Raw genomic sequence first — 12,238 nt, 5'->3', positions numbered from 1 at the left:
TTTTAATTCTAGAAACTAAATAGCTTGTTCAAAGTGATTGTTAGTTTTTTAAAAGAAACCCAATTAATTAAGTCATTATTTTTTCCAACCCAACGGGTGAACTAATTAAGAAATAAGACAACAGTTAGACAGAATGAATAGTTTAAAAATCATCTATATGACTGATAAAACTAATACCAATTAACTTGGCTTTGAAAAGGAATTCTAATGGCTTTTTTCAAGACTACCCAGAGTTGGCCAATTCACCCACTCACTCTGAAGCTGAAAGAGGCAAAACTACCCTTGCGGAGTCTTCCCCTGTCAAACTGATATGAAGGCACAAGTCAGAGGCCTGCTCTTCATAGCCAGGTTGGCCCCAAAGGGAAGGTAGAGAAAGGCTAAGAAGTGACTCCCTGTTCTGCCAAATTCAACAGCAAAGGATCTCACTCCAACTCCCTGGAGATAAGTAAATGTCAAGATTCAAGGTTGAGAGTGTTATAAAAGATATCTTCCTGCACTGAAACCACCATGGAAATCTTCCCACTGAAAAGTCATGTAAGGAAACTAAAAATTGTAAAGAAACTAAAAAGCTCTAGAGTTCCACATTTACACAGGGTGAAAGCATCAACTGTTTAAAGAGAACTTCCCTTTTCCTAAAGAAAATCAATTACAGGAGCTCAGAAACCAAATAGATTGTATTAAATAACTTTAATTAAAATATTATAGGCACAATTAAAGATTAGTCCAAGTTTGGAAATCATGTGTTTGCTAACATCTGATATCATAACCATAGTTTCAGACCCAATGGCCTGATGTTGAAATAGCTTGAAGATTATACCATTACGTACCCATATTTGCTTTCTCCTAATCCTCTCTCTATAACTGCATCTATGAAATGGAAAAGTGGATCACTGGAAGGTTAAAAGTGGTTTACTGTAAGGTTTATGAATGGATGATATTATTATTTGGGAACTTTTAGATTGATTTACAATTTTTATCCTGCTGTATTTTCCTCTTTCCCCCCACCACACATACTTCACCTGACTTCTTTCCTGTTCCAAACAACTAGCCAGCTCAGGGAAAGTAAGGTATGTGAAAGGGCTGAAAAGATGAGCAGCCTACAAGTCTTTCTCATTTTTGTTTTCAAAACCAAAACTTAGAAAAAGGTTTTTAAGAAAAGAAAAAAAAAAAAAAAGGAGATTGAAAGTAGAGGCAGATCAATTAGAAGAACCAGGGAGGAAATCTCTCTAGCCACATTTCTGACCTCCACACCAATTGTATGTTTCACTCAGTGATGGGAAGGGAAGAGAAGAGACATATATTGTGGTGAACCCCTTGGTTTGGTGCAGATGAGAACCCAGAGAGGGGCATCTTTCTGGATCACAGGCAGAAAGCCATAGACAGCTATACACCTGAAGGGCCCATTTAGTCAGAAATATTGGTTGTCTCGGGATAACTTATGGAGACATATGATTTGGTGACCCTCCTCTGAAAAATCTAATACTGTGAAGTCCTAGACCCTTAGAAAGAAGGGGAGCCCAAGAATTACTGAGATTAAATTTCCTGTCCTCTATATAGAATCTTGGGCTTGATGTAGACATCAGTTGATTTATGGAAAATAAACATATCCATAGTTTCTTGCTTGCCTGAATTTGTAGAATGACATTCCTGCCCATACAAAACTCCAAGTGCTCATTTTTCATTATGATACCAGACAACATTCAATTTGTAAACATTTAGTTGAGAATTTATGTGGACCCTCAACAGAAAGGGTTTATTTATGTAACAACATCATAGAGCAGTGTATGAAGAATCAGAAAAGTTGTGTTTGAGTCACATCACCACTGTTGACTATATCACTTTGAGTAAATCATAAATAAACTCAGGTACCACTATATTTTGATAGACTGGCATGTACTTTATCACATTCAGACATACCAAATATCAAATATACTAATTAGGAAATATAAACAATTAAACATCTTGAAGATCAATCAGTGATTACAGCTTGAGAATAACTGATGTTATTTTTCTTTTTGCTGTACTCTCTGAGCTTCAATTTTTACATCTGTCATATGAGATAATATTTATGGCAACAGAGATGAAATAAGAAACAGAGCAATTTGTGCAAGATGTTATGGGAACCGAAAAGAGAAGAAGCACTTGGCTCTACTGTGAAGGTTAGGGAAGGCCTCAAAAAGTAGTGAGTCTTTCAAGTGGATAAAAGGAAGGGTAGGCAGAAGAAACAGGAAGTACAACATTTTAGGCAAGAGAGAATATGGCACACTAAAAGAAAATCTTCATGATTCAGAGGAGCTAGAGATCAGGGTATATATGGCAGAATGCTGGGAGTCTGGAATGATGCTTGGGAATAAATATAATGTCCATTCTATGATGGGGTCAAGATTTTATAGTTGATCAAGAATTTATCATAGTAGAATCCTGAGGGATTTTTTTTTCAAGCAGAACTTGTAATATTGATACACAGAAGTTTTCTAAGAAACTGAGCAAATATAGTATCAAAGCTTTTTATGCTCCTTCAACACCTTGTGCTCCTACTTCAGTTCAACTACAGAACCCATGGTAGCCAAACTTACAAATTAATTCTTGCCGTGATAGAACCTAAATGTACCACGATGAGACAGTTCATTAGTCAATATATGGACCCATCTTGTTAAATTTATAAGCTACACAACTTGCCTTCATTCCTTAACCACTGTTTTCAATTTTTAGTGGATCTATAATTGATAATCCAATATGTCAAGTTCATTTTCAGCTTCAGTGCCTGCCTGGTCCTCCAAGACCCATCTGTTCTGACTCATTGCCTGATTCTGGTATTTTACTCTCTTCCTGGTGGTTCATCTGATTCCAGCAACCTGCTGGAACCTTCTGATTTGATTATTTTCTAAGCATAAATTGCTCTTGAATTTATCACCTACCTAAATCCACATTCCACATTTTGCTTCAAGCATCTTTTTCAAAGACCATTTCTTGAACTTCAAACCTTTTAATGTTTCCAGATCCTTGTGGAGGGAGTGTGTCTTATCAAACTACCTCCTTCCACTGTTAAGACCCAAACTTTTTTACTCCTTCAGTCACATAGGTCAAAGGAAGTAAATATCAAAACTCAGGTCAAATAGCAATAGCAAATCCTGCTTGAGTTTAAGTTGAAGACAGAAACTAGAGTGCCTTGATCAAAAGTGGTGCCAAAATATACTCTTTTCCTGACAGTTATAAGAAATCTTGCAATTGCAGTAGGCTAGCCATAATGTGTCCCAGGTCATCCCATGTCTCCGTCCACATTTTTATTTGACAGGAAGAATATGCAGCATATCTCCTTCTCTGAATGATGATAGAATTTGTGTTACTATTAGCTAGTACCAATAAGTCTACTGCCAAAAAAAGCATGGTGGGAGACGAGCTGCCTGTAGTAGCCTGGGTGTGTAACTGCCTTTGAACTTTGTCATCACTTATTAATCATCATGTTCTGCTTGAAGCACGTTGGACTTTTACCAAGTCTCAGCAACCAGTATGAAGCGAGGTGGAACACACCATCTTTTTTTTTCCCCCACTTACTTTTGTGTCATAGTATCAAAATCAATTCAAAAACATCTTGCTCTTTTTTTTCTACAGGATGGAGCTCAATTCAGATTTTAGATTTCCACCTAAAAATATGATATTCCTTCTTAAAGGAATGCTCTACTCTTATTATTAAAAGATGACACGTTTGCTTACAAAATCTGGAGAGCAATATTTTAGCAGAGCAGTGTTTTGATTTAAAAAGTAACCAAACAGCAAGGGAAATATCTATCACAATGAGAAATTCACGGATACTTTGGTTTGGCAGTCCTATTTCTAGAAATACGCGCTACCATTACACTTACAAATATACAAAATCACTTGTATAACAATACTTCTTGCAGCATTGTTCACAACAACAACAACAACAACATCTAAATCTTCATTAACAAGAGTTTGGTTAACACAGACTGTGGAATAACATGTAACTAAACAAACAGGACAACATTCTGCGTACTATTCGGAGATAATGCCAAGGTGTTTGTTAAGGAAATCAATCCTCATTATTCACAGATTCCGCATCTGCAGATTCACCTACTCGGTAAAATCTCTTTGTACTCCAAAATCAATCTTCACAGGACTTTCGCATTCATTTGTGCATAGACGCAGGGCGGCAAATATTTGAGTCACCCCTGCACGTGTTCCTGCCCGAGGTTGAACAAGGTGGCTCTGTGCCTTCTTGTTGCACTGCTCAGATGTAAACAAGTGCTCCTTTTGGGGTTCGTTTAGTGCCACTTTTTTACATTTTTATGCTTTTTCTTTGTGATTTTGCTCTATAAATTGGCCCCCAAAGCCTAGTGCTCAAGTACTATAACTTTTATATATTATATATTATGTAATAGAATATTTGGCTAATATTACCAAACACAAGAAGACTCCGATATGCCTTATGGGAAAAAATATATGCCTCGTGGTTACAGAGGCAATCTCTGTGGAAGGCAAGTGATTGGAGGCTGGATTTTTGAACATTTGGGGATTTTTATATTGATTGCACATCTTACTGAATCAAAAAATAAGTAATTTTATGAAAGGACAATAGATTTTATTCTTCCTGCTTACTGTGTTCAGGAGAGTGGCTTCTGACTTATCATCAGCACAAAAAGCAGATTTTTGAAGAGGATTGCAATTTCCATCATCCCCCTTCGTATCTGCAGTCCCCCTACGGAGCGGCTCCCGGTGGCCATGGGCTCTCATGCCTGGTGCTGAGCACACTCCGTGCTAAAAATGGTTACCAGGTTGCATACTTTGGATCTTTCACCAAGAGAAAAGCAAATGTACACCCTTCCAACATTTCTTTTGGGAAATAGAGAGGGCAGAAGAGAAGATTAGAGTTAGCATTTTCAGCCAGAACACGTGGCTCTTTATTATTGTAGTTGCACCAAAGAATATTCTGTGAGTAGACTTAATACGAACACTATCACTGAAAATCATTTCCGGTATCTTTATAGGAATTTAACTTATACCAAAACTCAGTGTAAGAAAAAGAAACTTCTACATGCTCAGTGATACCACACTTGTTTTTTTCAGGTAAATCGCTTTTTGATGTAATTAGAAACCAGAGAAAAGAAGAAGAGGTGATCCGGAGAGGAAAATAAATATTTGGTAGGACTTTGGATTCTCTAAATCTGTTTTCAGAAATACAAATCTGGGATAAAAAGATATGCCAAAATTGTATATAAATATGGAGTAGCGTCTACGCTAACATTTCTCTTTTTCTAGTATTTTCAGGATAGAACTGAAATCAGGGATACTTGTTGTGGAGAGAGCTGGTTGTAGTGAGTTGTAGACAATCATAGCCAGAACAGCACAGGTGATGGGCAGCAGACACACAGAACGTTGGGAACACTGACTACCAAGGTCTTCAGACTAATTAGCAAGACTTTTATTGTACCGTCATGGGTGTACAAACAGATAACATTATGAAAACCAAAGATTATTCCTTTCCAAGTTCGGTGTACTACATGACCTTCCCCTGCCTGAAGTGGCTAATGTCGAAAACATTTCTGTCAATGAGATGAACCCGAAGGAGTAAGATAAAGCATGATAAAAATATGTTTCTATTGAGACCTTTAAATTGAATCCCATTAAATTTACCAAGGGCTTTCCTGAAATGAATAGAGATGCAAATCAATTAAACATAGAGGCACCTTTCAAAAGAGTATGTTTCTGAAGTGTTGGACACTATGGGTAGTGCCTGCTCTGTTTGGCACTTCTCAGTTAAACACTTTGAACAGAGTGTGATAAAACCAATGTTTATTTGAAGATTTTTTAAAAAATAAAACTGTTCTATCACTGCAGAACTTCAGCACCACCAGCACACACAACACATATGCACACTTTTTTTTTTTTAAATCAGATTTTTCTCTTGGATTCCTATTTGTTTAATGGCTTCCATTTTGGCTTTGGCCCCATTAGGGTTTGTGAGTTTTATTTGTTTGATAATTTTCACTTTGAGGAGCTATCTGTGCTAGTTAAAATGCACATCTTAGGGCTGCCTGGATGGTTAAGTGTCAGACTTCAGGTCATGATCTTGCAGTTTGTGAGTTTGAGCCCCACACTGGACTCTCTGTTGTCAGCACAGAGCCCACTTCTCTCTCTCTCAAAAATAAATAAACATTAAAAAAAAACATGTTTTAGTGTCACACAAGACAAAAATCTGCTTCCAGATTTACTAGTTCTGTTATTTCCCTATTGTTACTGTAGCAAATTACCACAAACTTGGTGGTTTGAAACAACTCAGATATTTTTTGGTTTTCTCTTTTTGTCTACATTTCTGGAGATCAGATACCAAAATGGGTTCCATTTAGGCCCAAATCAAAGTGTCTGAAGTGCCTGGGTGGTTGAGTTGGTTAAATGTCTAACTCTTGGTTTCAGCTCAGGACATGGTTTCAGGTTAGTGAGATCGAGCCTGACAGGTTGGAGCCTGCTTGGTATTCTCTCCCCCTCACTCTCTGTCCCTCCCCTGCTAGTGCTCTCTTTGTGACTAAATATTTAAAATAATAATAATAATAATAATAATAATAATAATAATCAAGTCAAATCAAAGTGTTCAGCAGGGCTGCATTTTTTCTGGGTACTCTAGGGAAGAATCTGTTCCTTTGTCTTAACTTGGAGAGATTAAAGAAAATCTGATTTTAGATTTTTCACATTTTAATTTGGTTTCACAAAAAAATCTACTAAGGAAGGAATCCTGGAATCTAAATGTATTTTAAATGGCTCTTCATACCAATCAAAAATTAAAGGGGTGTCTGTTGAGCTTCCGAATTTGATTTCAGCTCATGATCTCACTGTTCAGGAGTTGAAACCCTGCAGTGGGCTCTCTGCTGACAACATGGACCTGCTTGGGATTCTCTCCCTCTCTCTACCCTTCCCCTGCTCTCTCACCCTCTCTCTCAAAAATAAATAAACATTAAAAAAATTAAGGACCAATGACTGGAATTTTATTCTCTTTTCATAGTATGATGGTTCTCAAATGAATTTTGTTACTACCAAAGATCTCCAGAAGCAGCTCCTGAAATGCTAACTGATCCTTGCAGAAATTGTGTCATTTGGTAATAGTCACATGGAGTAGAGTGCTAGCATAAATACATGTAAGGTGTGTAGCCCAGAGAAGGAACACGCTTCTGTTTAGACAGAGACAATCTCAAGAGCACTGCCATAATTAAACTGAGTGCAGGGAAGGCAACTTCATGTCTATGGAAACCAGCCAACAGACACATCATCACTCTTTGAGGATCTGATAAAATTGCAGAGTCCTGGTAGATAGGACTAAACACAATAGTTCTGAGGGATACAGAGATAAGACTGGAAAAATCTTTGATGTCTGGATAGATCTTTGTTGACCCAAAGGGAATAGTAGACAGGGATGTCCAACAAGACATTCTGGACTTGTTTCCATAGATGGATTTATCAACTCTATACTCATCCTCTCCTTACATATTCACTCTACTAAATATAAAACATACAGAGAGAGACAAGAACAGATAAGGACAAGCAAAACAGTACATGTGTTAGCCACAAGGCAAGCTTCCAAGAAGAATGATAGTTCATCAATCAAATTAGTTATCAAAGGTTCCATAAAAAGGAAATCATTTTCTAGGGAGAAATATAAGCTTAACATTTGTGGCTCAGTGAAAATTAATTGGAAATCAAATCCAATTCACGACTCCCCATTCTAATAATGAGACATTTTAAGGGTCTTATGCTGCCTTCTTGAACACCATCTCAGTTGGACTCATGAACCCCAAGAGAGTAGAAATTAGTAAAATATAACTAATCAATAAAGCAAAATCTAAGGTTATTTAAACTCAGTTTAGCAAGGAAAAAAGAACACTACGTTGACAAAGTTTTAGGGTATCAGTAGGGAAAGATTACAAGTGACATATTTATAGGGTTTGGATTGTGGCTTAAAGCAGGCTTTCAAAGGGAACTGATTGAGATCAGACAAAGTTTAGAACATAATAGTTCAGGATTGGTGGACCTAGTAAGGAAAAGTTCTGGAAGTAAGTGTTGAGAAGTAATTTTTTTTGACAGGGGAGGGGCAGAGGGAGAGGAAGAATGAAAATCTTAAACTGTGGAGCCCAACTTGGGGCTCAGTCTCAAAACTGAGAGATCATGACCTGAGCCAAAATCAAGAGTTGGACACTTAACCAACCGAGCCACCCAGGCGCCTCAAGAAGGAAACTCTTGATAAGCAACCTGTTTGAACAGATGAGTAGAATACCGTTGTCTCAGATAAATTGATTTATAAGAATTTCCTGAAGCAAATAGTGAAGTTACTTACTGATTTATAGTCTTATCTTTTCTGGGCTGGAACAAACAACTAACTCATGCCAACACAGAGGCTCTCAGTCTTAGCCCTAACAACTATGTCATATTGATGTAGATGATCATTGTTCTCAGTCACATAGCCACCCAGCTAACGACACGTCTTCCTACCCCCACCCCCACTTGCAGGTATGTGGGACCATATCTCTTGGTTTTGGACAATGGGATAAGAGTCAAAGTGATAAATACAACATTAGAGTTTTACCTAAGAAGAAAAAATCTACCCCACTTCTTTCCTTCCTCCCTTCCCACTGCTTGAAAAGAAGGATCCAAAGCAGTTCTATAAACCACAGGAAGGAAAGTTAATATTGAAAATAGCAGAACAGGATAATGGAAACCAAGGTCCCCATCATGCCCTATCACCTCAGAGTTGAACTACTTATGTTCAAACTATTACAAATCAAGGTCTGTCTTCTTTAAGCCTTTGTTATTTCTGGATTTTTTTTTTTAGCAATAAAGCCAGTATCTTAACTAAAACTGCACTCAAAATTAGTATGTCCACCTCTCTGGTATCTCAATTTTTCTTTTCATTTAAAAATCATACTCAGTCATTCAGCACATCCTTTCGGCAATCCCTCAACTCTCATTCCCAAACCTACTACTTATCTCTGCATCCACGCCCAGCACTTCAATTCAAGCCACCAACAAGTACTACAGTAGGCTCCTATTCAACTCTTGCTTCTACATTTGAACACTCTGGAAACCATACTCTAAGTAAAACATGGTCACTTTAAAAAATAAACCACATCATGCCATTCCCCTGTGTAAACTATTCTTCTACACCTAAAATTAAATCCAAACACTTCCCCATGACATACAAACTACAAGAAGATGTGACACCTGCCTCCCTCCCCAATGTCAGCTGGCATCTCTGTACCTCTTTCACTAGGCTCCAGTCTTACTAGCCTTCTTGAAGCATCTGTAAACATGAGATTTCAGCAATCTGTACAGGTATGTGTCCCCCCCAAATGTATAGTTCCTTCATCAGGTCACCTATATCACAGCCTTACCTTCCCTTTTGCAAATTTCACACTTTACAAATCAGCTGCTATGTACAAAGACCCCGGAACTGCCCAGAGTATTATTAATGATAGGAACAGTGACATGTTATATTATATTCAACAAGTATTTCTCAATTCTATTCCCACTATTTTAATTGCCTTATCTTATTGTAATTTATTTAAAATTAAATTTTTTATCTTTTATTTCTGTATCACCTAGACAAATCCAGCTTACCTCTTTTATATATGGAAAAAACAAAATAGAGTTGTTGGGTTATAAAATACAAGAACCAGGGTGCCTGGGTCAGTCAGTTAAGCATCCAGCTTAGGTCATGACCTCGTGCTTCATGAGTTCAAGTCCTGAATCAGGCTCTGGGCTGACAGCGTGTAATCTGCTTCAGATTCTCTTTCACCCTCTCTTTCTGCCTCTCCCTGGTTCATGCTCTCTATCTCAAAATAAATTAAATTTTAAGATTATTTAAAAAATAAAACAAAATACTAAAACCATAAAGATCACCACTATATTCTCAGATAACTCCAGACTTGAAGCTAATTACAAAATCTTATCCCAAGAACAGAGCTGAAACTAGGTCTTCCTCAACTTGGGCAGCCATATAGCACACAATGAACTGGGTGATTTAAACAGCCAACATTTATTTCTCATAGTTATGGAGGGTGGGAAGTATGAGATCAAGGCACCTATAGATTTGGTGACTAGAAAGAGTTCCCCTGGCTTGCAGAAGGCTGCCTTCCTGCTGGGTCCTCGCATAGTAAAGAAAGGAAACCCTGAGGTCTATTCCTTTTCTCATAAATGCATTAATCCTCATGCCCACATCTAAACCTAATTATCTCTAATGGATCCACTTTCTAACACCACCACTTTGCGGATTAGGCTTCAACATAGGAATTCTGAAGGGGGCACAAACAAAAATCTATAACAAATGGCCTTGCCAAAAAGAGGAGAAAGAGAAGTAAATGTGCATGTTGATGTCTAACTGCATTAAAAACAAGACAAATTAACTTTGCAAAATATAGAGTAAAACAAGAAATCATACCTCATATCATTCACTCAAAATCATGTAAAGAAATCCTCCTAATATCATACAGTGTTTGGATTAATCCTTGGAGTAAATGAGTAGTTACAACAGTCATCAAAGAATGAATATGAAGCTACCCTTTGGCATAATAAAATTAGTGAACAAAAATTGTACTCTTTAGATCATGTTTTCATTGAGTAATCATAGAATTAGAATGAATACTTTTGGAAAGATTGAGCAAATTTTGTAGAGATGGCTTGATGCAACTTAATGCAGAGTTAAAGTTCTATTTTAAAATGTGAAGAATATTCTATTTTTCAACTTAAAATATTTAGTTGAAGGATCTGGATAACAACAAATCAGAAACTTAAAAGTTAAAACTTTCCATAACTCTCGCGTTTACTGTCAAAAATCCTTCAGGATATTTTGGGAGAAACAAATGCCTACATAGCACAGAAATGAACATTTTCTCATGCATATAAAACAACCAGATGTTTTCTTCCTTAAAAAAGTTATCTTTTTTGGAAAATTTTTTCTCTCCTACCTAAATATCATTAATTGTGCAATAACAATTGGGGTTTTTTTTAGTATCTTTAATCTTTTCTCCTAAGTCATCTGCAAAATTATACTTCTACAGAATAATTTGTAAAGGCAGTTCATAAGAAAAAAGAGCTCTAGTCTAAAGAAGGATAAAATGGGGCACCTGGGTGGCTCATTTGGTTAAGTGTCTGACTTCAGCTCAGGTCATGATCTCCCAGCCGGTGGGTTCGAGCCTCGCATCAGGTTCTGTGCTGGCAACTCAGAGCCTGGAGCCTGCTTCTGATTCTGTGTCTTCCTCTCTCTGTCTCTGCCCTTCCCTTGCTCGTGCTCTATCTCTTGCTGTCTCAAAAATAAATAAAACAAAAAAAATTTATAAAGAAGGATAAACTATTATATAATTTTCCATTATTACAAAATTCAAAGAAATGCAAGAAAGTGGAAGAAAAACACCTATAAAAATATCTCTCATTATTGATCCTATATAATACCCATGGCTTGTCTTACCCTATGACTTTTATATTAGTTAGAAATGTCTAAGTTGGCCATTTATATGTATGTGGATATGTATTTTTCTCTACAATTTGCAAACGTGATTTGAATTAACTGCCAAAAAGACAGAGAGGTTGAAAAATTTGTCCGTGGCTATAAGATGTCACGGTAACAGACAGGAACTGAGGCTGAGCACAGTTTCAATTCTAATTCATTCATTCTCCTGCCTTTCAGACTAACTGGCACAAAGAATAAAAGCTTATGTCGAGGAAACTGGAATTACTAGAAAATGTGAAGGAGGTGAGGGGGACAGGGCTTATTTCCCTGCCAAAAATGCTAGCACCATAACATTAATCTGATGATAAAAGAGAAGCCAATTGAGGAGCGAATATATTTTCCAATGTGATACTTCAGCTACCATAAAAAAAGATACTTGAAGATACAAATAATGTCTTAAAACAGGTGTTTTCTTAATGCAATATGAACGATGCAAATATATTAAATCATAAGTTGTACATTCAAGAAAAATAAAATCTAGGGGTGCCTGGGTGGCTCAGTCAATTGAGCATATGGCTTCAGCTCAGATCATGATCTCATGGTTCGTGGGTTCGAGCCCCGCATCAGGCTCTGTGCTGACAGCTCAGAGCCTGGAGCCTGCTTCAGATTCTGTGTCTCCTTCTCTCTCTGACCCTCCCCTGCTCACACTGTCTCTCTCTGTCTCTCAAAAATAAATAAAAAACATTAAAAAACACTTAATAAAAGAAAAATAATATCTAGAATGGAAGA

Source organism: Suricata suricatta, chromosome 4 (genome assembly GCF_006229205.1).
Source record: "Suricata suricatta isolate VVHF042 chromosome 4, meerkat_22Aug2017_6uvM2_HiC, whole genome shotgun sequence".
Classification (NCBI taxonomy): Eukaryota; Metazoa; Chordata; class Mammalia; order Carnivora; family Herpestidae; genus Suricata; species Suricata suricatta.
Note: the sequence above shows the minus strand (reverse complement) of the source record.